Raw genomic sequence first — 13291 nt, forward strand, 5'->3', positions numbered from 1 at the left:
ACCACACTTCCCCTTCCACACACTGCTCCAGCCAGTTCTTTGTCTTCCTAGAGCGCTACATACATGCTTCTGCCTCAAAGTCTTTGTACTTGTTGCTTCTTCTGCTTGGAATGTTCTGTGAGATATCTGATGGCTTACTCTTTTGCTTCTTTTAGGTCTTTGCTCAAATTTTACCTTTTCAGTGAGCTCTTCCCTATTAAAAATTCCACCTTGAGGTTCCTGTCGTGATGTGGCAGAAACGAATCCAACTAGGAACCAGGAGATTGGTTCAATCTCTGGCCTTGCTCAGTGGGTTAAGGATCTGGCATTGCTGTGAGCTGTGGTATAGGTCACAAAGGTGGTTCAGATCCTGCGTTGCTGTGGGTGTGTGTCTGTGGTGTAGGCCAGCGGCTACAGCTCTGATTCAACCCCTTGCCTGAGACCTTCCACATGCTGTGGGTGCAGCCCTAAAAAGACAGAAAACAAATAAAACAAATAAATAAATAAATAAAAATTCCACTTCATCTTGCTCCTTTATCAGGACTCTATGTACCTCATATCTGCTTTGATTATTGTCATAGCATTTCCTCACTGTCTGACAGACTCTGTACTTCACTTTTATTTATTTTTGCCTCTTCCTCTCTGTGATACAGAAGGTAAGATTTACAAGAGAAGAATATCTGTTGTGTTCAGGTAGAAGTGCTTGACACATAGGCATTCCATACTGTTGGCTGAGTAAATAATAAAATTGATAAATAAAAACTAGTAGACATTCTTATTGATGGCTAGGTCTATACAGTAAATGTCTCTAAATATCATGGAACTCTTTTAAACAATCTGGGTACAATGTTTCAAATCTGGGAGCACAATTAGTAAAGATCAGATGAAAAAAAATGTTACTTACATCTTTAATACTGCAGCAGATTTTAGGTGCCTACCTGTATAAGTTTGCTCTTAGTTTAATTTTGGCTTCATTTAGGGTGAAACATTGGAGAAAGCATTGATAGATATTTGTATATGTTGTCCAAAACAAAATTTTTAGGTGTGTTATTTCAGATCCTCTTAGAAATAAATATCACATTAGGATTAAATATGCAAAAATTGCATTAAGAGAAGTATCTGTGAGAGAAACTGGGAAGAGTACCTGGAGAGCCTGGGAGAGCCATGAGGCCAATTAAGTTGGTCACCAAGAAAGGGAGGAAGGAAGGAAGGGAAGAGAAAAGGAGGGAAGATTAAGTGAAAGCATCTTAGAGTGCCATCAGCTGCAAAGTAATTTTAGCAAGGCCATTAGGAAATTCATAAGACCAAGACATCCCTCAGAGGAGTCCTACTTCTGCCAAGCTCAGATGTGCCAAGTGCCATGGTATCCCTGCTGGCTAAGGCATCAACAGGCAACAGACTATGGGAAACTGTCTCAGCCTTCAGTGTCAACGTAGATTCCAGAGAGCAACAGCCGTGGCTTTTGATCAGTAAACTCAACTACCTTTAGAGATGTAAGAAGCATAGTCTCTTTTAAAATTGCACCCAAAAGATATAATACCTGGGAATAAACCTGACCAAGGAGGTGAAAGGCTTATATGCTCAGAAGTATAAAACATAAATCAAGTAAATTAAAGGTTTGAACAAGTAGAAAGATATTCCATGCTTCTGGGTTGGAAAAATTAATATTGTAAAAATGGCCATAGTACCCAAAGCAATCTTTAGAGTCAATGCAATCCCTATCAAATTACCCATGACATTTTTCAAAGAACTGGAACAAACAATCCAAAAATTATATGGAACCACAAAAGACCCAAAATTGCCAAAGCAATCCTGAGGAACAAAAACCAAGCAGGAGGTGTAACTCTCCCAAAGAGCAGGCAATATTACAAAGCCATAGTCATCAAGACAGTGTGGTACTGGTACCAAAACAGACAGACAGACCAATGGAACATAATAGAGAACCCAGAAATAAACCCAGACACCTGCAGTCAATTAATCTTTTTAAAATGGGAAGAAGACAGTCTTTTCAGCAAGTATTGCTGGGAAACCTGGACAGCTGCATGCAAATCAATGAAACTAGAACACACCCTCACGCCATGCACAAAAATGTACCTTATTTTTTACTTTGTTTTTTGGCAACATTCCTCTCATGCACTGATGGCTGGTTATACTGTTTTAATAACATTTTGATTTATTCCAAGAATTATCATCCTACACCAAAGTGTAGCACTCTTGTGAAGTTCCCCAGTTCCTGAAGATAAGAATTGTATGACCACTATGGAAAACAGTATGGATGTTTTAGAAAACTATACATAGAACTGTAATATGACACAGAAATCCTCTCTTGGGCATGTACTCAGACAAAGCTTTCCTTGAAAAAGACACATGTACCCACATGTTCATTGCAGCACTATTCACAATAGCCAAGACATAGATACAACCCAAATGTCCATCAACAGATGATTGGATTAAGAAGATGTGGTATAGATACATAATGGAATATTACTCAGCCATAAAAATGAACAAAATAATGCCATTTGCAGCAACATGGTTGGGACTAGAAACTCTCATACTAAGTGAAGTAAGTCACAAAGAGAAAGACAAATACCATATGATATCATTTATATCTGGAATCTAATATACATTACAAATGAACCTTTCCACAGAAAAGAAACTCATGTACACGGAGAACACACTTGTGGTTGCCAAGGAGGAAGAGGAAGGAGTGGGATGGTCTGGGAATTTGGGGCTAATAGATGCAAACTATTGTTTTGGAATGCATAAGCAATGAGATCCTGTTGTATAGCACTGGGAACTATGTGTATTCACTTATAATGGAGCATGATAATATGAGAAAAATGAATGTATACATGTATGTGAAACTGGGTCACCTTGCTGTATAGCAGAAAATTGACAGAACACTGTAAACCAGCTATAATTGAAAAAATAAAAATCATTATAAAAAAAGAAGCATAGTCCTATAGCCACCACGTTTGGTCAAATCTTTGAGATTACTTTATATTATGTAACCTTTTAGAAATTCTCATCTGTAGTCACTACTCATGAACAGGAAAATTCATATGCAGCAAATAGCCTTAAAATAGTCAATTAAATAGACTTATGCTTTGTGAATATTTTAGTGCCTCTTTGCTTGCATTATATTTTTGTGTTTTTTTGGTTGTAACTATATGCAAGTCTAGTAAAAGAAAAACTAGACACTATTTTGAGGGACTCTTTGGAATTACCTGAATATTCTTATCTGTAAGAAAATGATGTAAACTGTCCCAAGATGTGTCAACATGATATAAAATTATGGAGGCAGATATATATTTACATTGGGGAATCTCCCTCACTTATTAAAAAAAAAGAGTTTATACTCAAGTAGAATTATATAATGCATGGGAATTTTGAAATGATTTTGATTTTGAAATGATTTTGATTCCTATTCTGCTTTAAGGGATTGTAAATAATGAAAAATATTTTCTAAGTGATTATAATTTAATAGGGTTCTGTTTTCAAAAATAAAAAAAGGTGTGATCATAATTCTCTGATTCATGGGTATGTTTTCCATTTGCTTTCACTGCGTTGATTTGCAAAGCATGTGCATTTTGATGTATAATTTTTTTGAACTTAAATTTATAAATTCAACCCTTTAAAAATATTAATTCACTAAAAAAGAGAAATCTCAAGTAGGGAAGGGAAAACTTTGTAGCTTCCTAATAACATTGTTTTTTTGTACCAAAGCATTGACCTGAATTTACATCTTTTATCTAGTAGCTAAAATTCGCTCTGCTGGTAGGAACAGCCATTATATTCTTACCACAGCAATGCTATTCACCCATGCAGAATCTTAGAGAGCCCTTGAATCAGACTGCCCCACAGTATCTATATTTAACCAGCTTCTCAAGAACAAGCTATACCATTTCTTATAAGAATGCCTGATTGTTGCCTAAAGATAAACTAACACAATAGGAGGCAGCTTTTTGTAACACAATACCTCACTTACCGGAGAAAAAGAGGATTGCAAAAAAAAACCCCACCTTTTTTTAAAAAATTTAACTAATCCGAAATTCCATTAAAGTATTTATATTAACAATCTGTCATTTACTTTTGTATTATGAAGACACTATGGCCTATTTAACTTAGTGATTTAAGCCGCAAAATGATCATCTCATGTGTGTAGTAATCAACCTGGAAAAATATTCTGAAATAATTAAAGTTATAGGCTTCTCATTCCAGCTCTGCAGAATGTGAATGAATTGGTCATTTTTTAAGCCTCTTATAGATGCTAATTTGAATCTATTAAAACAAGATCCTAGGCCTTGGTATTCATTTATATTGAGATTTCACATATTTTTCTCATCCTCTTTCTCTCTACGGTGACACACACAATGGTTTTCACACTGATACAAACACAAAATCTCTGAGGAAGCTTCTCTCAATGCAATTTGGTCGCTAGTCCATGACAATCATCTGTATCCTGCCACAAGACTAGTTTCAGGGGAGAAGGGCAGTATTTTCCAAAGTGTGAGCTATGGGAACACAATTTCCTACACCAGAAACTCCACAGGGTCTTGTTAAAAATACAGGTTTCTTGAAGTCACTTCACATATACTAAGAAAGGAATCATGGCATCATCGAGGAATTATCACTTTAAGCCATTAACCCAAGTAAATATTTTGCTCAAGAAAGGTTGAGCTCCACTGACGTAAGGTCTGAATTCAATGTTTAGATAGTCGATTAAAATTTTCAAAACATTTCAAAATATGAATTATTTGGTTAGTTGTTAGTATGGCACCAATAATGCTAAAATGTCATTAGAATATTTTATATATATATTACTATGCATTGGTGACTCCTTTGTAATTTGAACAGCCATAGTTTAAATGCTGTCTTTCTCGAACATATTACCTCTGAGAATATGCAGTGATACAATTTTTAAATGTAAAATATTTGTTTCAGAGAAATTCATTGCAAACTTGTTGATATTTGGGGGGGAGTCGTTTGGTAAATTTATCACTATTTTTGCAAAGTTTGGAGAAAGAGAAGTATTCTACTGATTGATGAGGAATATAGCAGACTCCACATTTGGCTTAGCTGCCACCAACAAATTTTTTCTCCATGTCATCTATAATAGAGTCGCACTATGTAATAATTTAATCATTTTTGCCTCATTTAAAATATCATTAAAAATTAAATTTTAATAATTTCCAGATTTAAATAATCAAAGACAAATATTTTAACACACCATTGTTAAATTATTTACTAATGGATGTAATTTCATTTTTTTTAGTTAGGTTTGTTTTTTGTTTTTTTTTTTTTTTCTGGATAGCTAAACTATCCCTGTAACTGCTATTTGTGTAAATGAGTACTTAGGGATTTCAGCAAATCAAAACTCATTACAAAGAAAAATCAAACACAGTATTTGGGTCAGTTGCTTGCATTTCATGGTGGTGCTTTGTTTAAGGGATAGCACTCTCCACATGTATGTTTTCAAGAATTGATGGGGCTTCTATAGGTCCCACCATCACCTTTACTCCCATTTAACATGAACATAAAATAACCTAAGAGTTATGTGCAGACATGTGAATAACTAAAAAGCATTTCCAAACACACTCAGCCAATTTCCCCTTATATTCTTAGAGTAATACCTAGCAATGTTGAGCAGGAAGCAATGTGTAAAATGTGTTAAATTCTTTCATGATTTTGGATTCCAGAAGTACTTTGAAAAGACTGAGAAGTTGAATGAGATATCTTAAATCACAATCATGAATAGAAAAATCTATGACAGATATGCTTTGTAAAAAATATGTTGTGTGGATGAACTAACATTCTTTGAGAATTGTGCCAGGTACTGAGTTGTTCCAGGCGTGTATATATCATCCCACTAAACCTTATTAAAGAAACACAAATGCACATACTGTACTAAAACATTTCACCAAGAAAAATAACTTCTAAAATAATCTGTTCATTAATGCACTGATCCATGAATTATTTGGTCTCTGTTAAACTTACCTAAAATATTTACATAATAATAATATAGCAAAAATGAAAGTAAAATTATTTTTTATTTTTATAATGATTTTTATTTTTTGGACTATAGCTGGTTTACAGTGTTCTATCAATTCTCCCCTGTTCAGCAAGTTGACCCAGTCACACACATATATATACATTCTTTTTTCTCACATATCATGCTCCATCATAAATGACTAGATATAGTTCCCAGTGCTATACAACAGGATCTCATTGCTTATCCATTCCAAAGGCAATAGTTTGCATCTAATTATTATCCTCAAATTCCCGATCCATCCCACTCCCTTCCCCTCCCCCTTGGCAACCACGAGTCTGTTCTCCATGTCCATTTACACACATATTATCTGTAAATATATCTCCATAGATGCAAAGACATATAGAATTTAGTTAATGACTTTTTTAAAGCTCCATTGGGTTATAAGAATCTGGAACAATTCTTCAATGAAACATACCACGGAATCAAAATATAAATAGTTCAATTGTACCCCCAAATAAGCAAACTTGGATGTTTTTAAATTGTAAATAAATGTCTCCAATAAAAAATTTTGTCTTGGAGTTTCCATCATGGCTCAGTGGTTAATGAATCCGACTAGGAACCATGAGGTTGAGGGTTCAATCCCTGGCCTTGCTCAGGGATTAAGGATCCAGCATTGCCCTGAGCTGTAGTGTAGGGGGCAGATGAGGCTCAGATCCCACATTGCTATGGCCCTGGCATAGGCCAGTTGCTACAGCTCCGATTAGATCCCTAGCTTGGGAACCTCCATATGCTTTGGGTGCGGCACTAGAAAAGACAAAAAAAAAAAAATAGAAATCTTGTCTTAACACAGTAACACAAAAATGATCATAGACATTGACATAATGACTATTATGATAGTTTAATCCATTTTTCTGCTTTGAACAGTCTGTCTGTAACACATAAACATATCTATACAGTTTCAATAAAAAATGTAAGTATTACAAATATTAAAAGGCAGACATAGTCATCTGACATTGATTGCCTATATTAAATTTTTAACGTCTAGTATTCTACTTAATAAACACATAAACTAAATTAGCCTTAATATTATTTTAATAATTTTAATAAATCATATTAGAGACACACAAGAACTTGAATAAAATAATAGTACCAATTAAAATACAGGGGGATATTTGGGCAGGAAAATCAGGATAACCAATGACTTTAATATAGTTAACTTTTAAATCACTTAAAATTCATTCATTCATTTATTTAAAAATTCTCATTGAGTGCCTATTGTATACTTTACACTTTTCTAGATGCTAAGGATAGAGTAGTCAACAAAATAGATCAAATATCTATTTTCATTATTCCATGGAACATACATTCTAGTTCGGGGCCAGTGTAATTTTAAAATACTTTAAAATTAACTAGTAGGAGATCCTGTTGTGGCTCAGTGGGTTAAGGACCTGACTTTGCATCTGTGAGGAAGCAGGTTCAATGCCTGGCCTTGCTCAATTGGTTAAGGATCTGGTGTTGCTGCAAGCTGGAGCATAGTTCACAGATGTGGCTCAGATCTGGTGTTGCTGGGGCTGTGGCATAGGCTGGCAGCTGTAGCTCCAAATCGACCCATAGCCTGAGAACTTCCATATGCTGTGGGTACAAACTTATAAAGAAAAACAAAAAAAAAATAGAATTAGTAAATATGGAATATGTTAGGTGATCAGAAGTGTTTTAGTCTGGAGGTGCATCATGATAACTCTAGATTCGATTATTAATTATTATGTTTTCAGTAATTTTGCAAGCTGTTTCAAGTTTCAACCACCACTAGTAGCTTAAATAAGTTTTAATGAGAATATTTTACATTATAGTGATTTGCAATTGGCAAATCTACATATCAGGAAGCTCTCTTTGCTTTCCCCCACATTTACCACTGGAAACAGATGTACTGGGTAGGGGTGGATATTAAGTGAAATAAGAGAGTTTTGCAAACATTCTTCAATAAAAACCCTAACAAAATTTTTCTCTCTTCTCAGTCTGTCATATGATCACATTAATTGTGATTCTGCTGTGTGTGTGTGTGTGTGTGTGTGTGTGCATATACAACTAGTGTGATGAGGAAGAATAGTATAGTTATTAAAACCAAGTACTGAAGAAAGTTTTCCTAAGGTTTTAATTTGAATTTCTTTCCCTTTAACTTACTATTTTGTCTGTAAATTTCTATAGTCTTATCTGTGAAATGGGGGTATAAATATAAACCACTGCAAAAGTTGGCTTGTAGTGATTTAGGGAAACAAAGTAGTTAACTAATTGTTAAATACAAGTTAAATATTATCATCCTCATTAATGCTATTATTATTTAAATTATTACTCTTATTAATAGCAAGAAAACAATTGTGTATTTGAAAGTTACTAATAATATATCTTAAAAGTTCTCATCACAAGAAAAAAATTGCAAGTATGTAAGGTAATTCATGTTAACTAAACTTACTGGGGTAAACAGAAGTTTATATACATATGTATACATATAATATATACACCTTAAATCATTATGTTGTACACTTTAAATTAATACAATTTTATATGACAATTACATCTTATTGAAACTGGAAAAAATAGCCAAAAACACATGTTCAAGGATACGGATTGATTTTTCTACTGTTGCCAAGAGCTATCAAATTTCCTTGGCTCCTTTTTTCCTGAATAAATATAAGAACATAAAATTTAATTTTAATAATTAATAATTTAGTAATTTATTTGATGCCACTATGGTCAAGCCATTCAAGGTGGCTTGTCTCTTGCATCCCCTGCCCAACCAGTGCCTGCTTCACCTATACCCTATTCACTCACTGAACTTCCTAAGTACTTGCCCCCACCCCAGATGGTGATTATTCTTACCAAAGGGACATGGAGGCACATGCTCCTCTGCTGGTTTCCCTGGTAACTAATGAGCCAACCTGATGTCAATTCCCCCTATAACTGGCAATCTCCCCCTTCCCCTTAGGTGTGAAGGCTGCCTCCATATCCTGCCTGCCTTCAGCCATACACAGTGGGGTGTTTCTCCAGGACCGTGCTTCTGATGTGTAAGTTCTCCCATCAATTAAACCACTGATGGCTTTGTTGACTCTAGACTTTTTCTTTGGTCTTAACGCAGGACAAGCACAGGCTTTGCAGGCCTGCTAGGTGCAGCCCAACAGGCACCATGCAAAGTGATTTACATCATTAACTCATTTAATTATTACAACTTACCCAAAAGATAAGCATTAATGTTATCTTAATCTTACAGATGAAGAAACTGAGCTTAGAAACATTAAGTCAATATCTAGTCTCTTGAGAATCCTAAAGCAGTCCTGAGGGATTTCAAATCCCGTGCTCTAACAATCTGCATGGAATGTTGGTTCAGACATTTAGTTGCAATAGTACTTGGTAATATTTCCTTTAAAAATTAGAAATATTGATTATTGGACTTAGAGCAGAAAATAAATGAAATTAAAAATATTTTTAGTATTTTTCATCTATTAAAATTTTCTAAATTTGTGGGTGTAAAATATTCAGTATACGTAGCAAAAATTTTGTATTGTGTATTAATGAATATTTACCAAAGGATAAGGAACTTATTACATTATATAAATATTTCAAATGTATTCTAGATCTGACCTAAATTCAGAAATGTTTTAAGTAAAAAAGAATTTTAAGGACAATATTAGATTGATTGGCGTGATTGCCAAAGCTTTGCTTTCCTTCATACCACTTGCCATCTGCCTCTACATGGAATGACTCTTGAGCTGCAGCTGCTGACCCTCAACACCCCCTGAAAGGAGCTTAGGGTGGAGATCAGGAGTGAGGCACTCTGTGTTCTGGGAAAACTAGCAGAACAAGTCTTCAGATAGTTAGGTATTTTCAGGAAAAGATTTTATGAGCCCAATTCTTACATCTCTTATCTAGAAAAGCACTTAAATTCTTCATGGTGATGTCTGCTCCTTGTGACTAGCAGTAATCTTCAGGAGACCAGCAGCAAACTTCTATAAAACTTATGCGTAGTTACATGTACCTCCCCCTTCACCAAAATCACACGTATACTGACCTTCCCCTTTCACCAAAATCACAAGTATACTGACCTTCCCCTCTGCATGTTTGGAGAAGTATTTCAGAGCTCTCTGGAATTCTGCCTCCTGGGCTATCATCTTTACTTTGCCCAAATAAAACTTCACTCATAACTTTCAGGTTGTACATATTTTTTTAAATCCACAATATTCTTTCTATTTCAAGAAAATTAGCAGTACTCTTAATCCCTCAAAGAATGTAGCCTTAATTTAGACTGAAGACATTATTTTTAAAATGTTTGCACTTAAAATTTCTAGATTTTAAAATACACACAAACAGAAAAATACCATATAAATCACTTCTTAAATATCTTAAATTCAAATGTGTATTTCACAAATCACCCTACTCTATAGGTGGGTTTTTTAAGACCAGCTGCATTTTGTCATATAACATTTTAAGAAAATACTCAAAAAGTTCAGAAGACGTTACAGTAAAATTTACTAATTTTTATACATTACACCTTGTTTTTTTAGATATATACACATAGAAACCCTTGTGCAAAGTCACACAGAACTTTACTATTTACCGTAGATTTGAAAGATGATATTTTTCATATTGAATTATTCATAAAATCCTAAGGCCAATTTATACATGAAAGAAAAGAAAAATATAACTCTTGCTCATAAATCTTTATTTATGGACAGAAATCTAAAATATTTATAATTGCTATGTTATGGCAAGTTTCTGTCACATGATGTATTAACTTGCAATCAGACTCTTAAATAGAGAGGTCCTGTGGTGGTAAATAAATCACAAATATTTGGTTTCGAGAAAACCTCTTGGGAGTAATCATATTTACAACAGTGGCAGTGAGGGTGAGGGGTCCCAACCCCACTAGAGTTTTTAATGAGAATATATTAGAATTTGTCTTTGTGTGGTAGCCCCGCCACCACTCCCTGTCCTTAAAATGATATCTCATTGTAAGTCATTAGTATAGATAGACAGATTTAACACTTGAAACTCCACAAAATATGGCGGTGATTTATATCACTAATGTGTATGAATTCCTTCATGAATTGAGGTCCAAGAAAAATTGTGGTTCTTGGAGCTCCTGTTGTGACTAAGTGGTTAACGAATCCGACTAGGAACCATGAGGTTGTGGGTTCAATCCCTGGCCATGAGGTTGTGGGTTAAGGCTCTGGCGTTGTCGTGAGCTTTGGCGTAGGCTGCAGACTCAGCTCAGATCCTGAGTTGCTTTGGCTCTGGCGTAGGCTGGCGACTACAGCTCCGATTAGACCCCTAGCCTGGGAATCTCCATATGCTGTGGGAGCAGCCCTAGAAAAGGCAAAAAGACAAAAAAAAAAAAAAATTGCGGTTCTTTATTTTTTAAAATATTTTAATATATTTAAAGTCTCAGTAGTTCTATAACTTACTTGCTGTGTGATCTTGGGCAAGTTGTTTTACCTCTCTGTGCCTCAATTCCATAATTTTTATAACAAAAACAATCATAGTCATCACTGTATAAGAATATTGTAAAGATTAATTATTTAATACATGGAAAGAATTCAGAAAAACTATTTTTGCAAAAAAATATGCACTGAATAAACATTCGCTATTTACTCATCAATGGTAGACCAACTTGCCAGAATCCATTCCCTCGCTACCAGCTTTGGACTAAGCTCATGGGTTTATGATGCTTAGATATTATTTGTCAAGTTTCCACAGATTCTCTTCACAGATTCTCCTACAATTGTGGGTGGAGAATAGTAGTCAGGTCTAGTTTTTTGTTTCTCAAAAACCTTCCCCCTGCTTTCAAAGCTTTGCATTTTTCTAACCTTTCTATAGTTTCTCAATTATTTGCTCTGCTATATAATATTTACAATATTATCTATTTTAAATTATTAAGAAAGCTATGTAAATTGTGAGAATGTATTACATCTACAGTTTTCAAAAATACAGTATAGTTATAATACTTTTCAAGAAGATAATTCATAATTACAAAGGAAGCGCTAAAGAGGTAAAATGTTAATAATGAATTGTCTGTATACGGCAGTATAGTTGTTCACACTAACTCTGTTAAATGTTGTATGCAAGTGCTTTTTTAATAGAGGTAATATCCTAGAGACATTGGTTTATAAATAACATAAATATAGTCCATTTTCATTTCCTCAGCCTTTGAGAAACATGATTTTTACAGTTCTTCACAATGTGAAGATAATAGAATACCTTTGAATATTTTATCACGGGTAACCAGTTTCTTTTTCTTGAAAGATGAAAATTACTAACCCACAGAGAGTGTTCAGGAATGAATTTTTACCATTGTTCTTGTCTTAAATTCCTTCGCTCCTCATGAACCAACTGCACAGAAGTGTGATGACTCTGGTCTGCTTCTTAGAAGCCCCCTATTCTTAATCTCCAATCAAATTCTGTTGTTGGTCTATCTGTCTTGCCATGTTCCCTCCTCCAAGAGAAACTTCCCAAACTATAATGGGAATTATTTGGAGTTCTTTGTTGAAAGACCAGGTAGCTTTTAGCATATCTTCACAGTGATGACAATCATTGAAATGGGTGTCACACTGGGTGAGATGCTTTCTGATTATAGACACCATTTTTGTCTCTATTATCTCTCCCTTTTCCCCAACCAAGTTCCTTCCTCCTCATGAATCCCATCAGTTCCTTTATCACTCTTCGTCTCTTAAAAACTAAGCTTTCCAAATGTTGCCCAGAAGCTACAAGTAGCCCTCTTCTAATCACCTGCTCAGTCACTTGGGCATGATGGAGACAGTGGTTATCATTCCACAGTTAATGCAAAAGTATGTTCTCAGGAGTTTCCATTGTGACTCAGCAGGTTACAAGCTTGATTAGTATCCATGAGGATATGGGTTTGATCCTTGGCTTGGCTCAGTGGTTTAAGGATCTGGCATTGCCATGAGCTGTGGTATAGGTCACAGATGCAGCTCAGATCCCACATTGCTGTGGCTGTGGTGTAGTCCAGCACCTGCAGTTCTGATTCTACCCCTAGCCTGGGAACTTCTATATGCCCCAGGTAACACTGTTAAAAAAAGAAAAGAAAAGAAAAGAAAAGAAAAGAAAAAGTGGCTGGAGTTCCTGTCATGGCTCAGTGGTTAACAAATTCTTCTAGGAACCATGAAGTTGAAGGTTTGATCCCTGGCTTTGCTCAGTGGGTTAAGGATCCAGTGTTGCCCTGAGCTGTGGTGTAGGTTGCAGATGTGACTCAGATCCTGCTAGCCGTGGCTGTGGTATAGGCTGGCAGGTACAGCTCCGATTAGACCCCTA

The 13291-nt window shown here is 35.1% G+C and overlaps 1 long non-coding RNA gene across 2 annotated transcripts in view; it reads left to right on the top strand.

Annotated features, from left to right (window-relative positions):
- Positions 1 to 13291, top strand: part of LOC102163618 (uncharacterized) — a 501092-nt gene that overhangs the window by 354419 nt on the left and 133382 nt on the right. The window contains exon 22 of one of the 2 annotated variants that reach the window (XR_014812954.1): positions 8955 to 9033. The exons of the other annotated variant lie outside the window; for it this stretch is intronic. This is a non-coding gene — a long non-coding RNA (uncharacterized LOC102163618). The remainder of the gene's footprint in view (positions 1 to 8954; positions 9034 to 13291) is intronic. 2 annotated transcript variants of the gene reach the window in all.

Source organism: Sus scrofa, chromosome 8 (genome assembly GCF_054392235.1).
Source record: "Sus scrofa isolate SSC_HxYL_T2T_F1_AM1 chromosome 8, Sscrofa_HxYL_maternal_Yorkshire_Landrace_v2.0, whole genome shotgun sequence".
NCBI lineage: Eukaryota > Metazoa > Chordata > Mammalia > Artiodactyla > Suidae > Sus > Sus scrofa.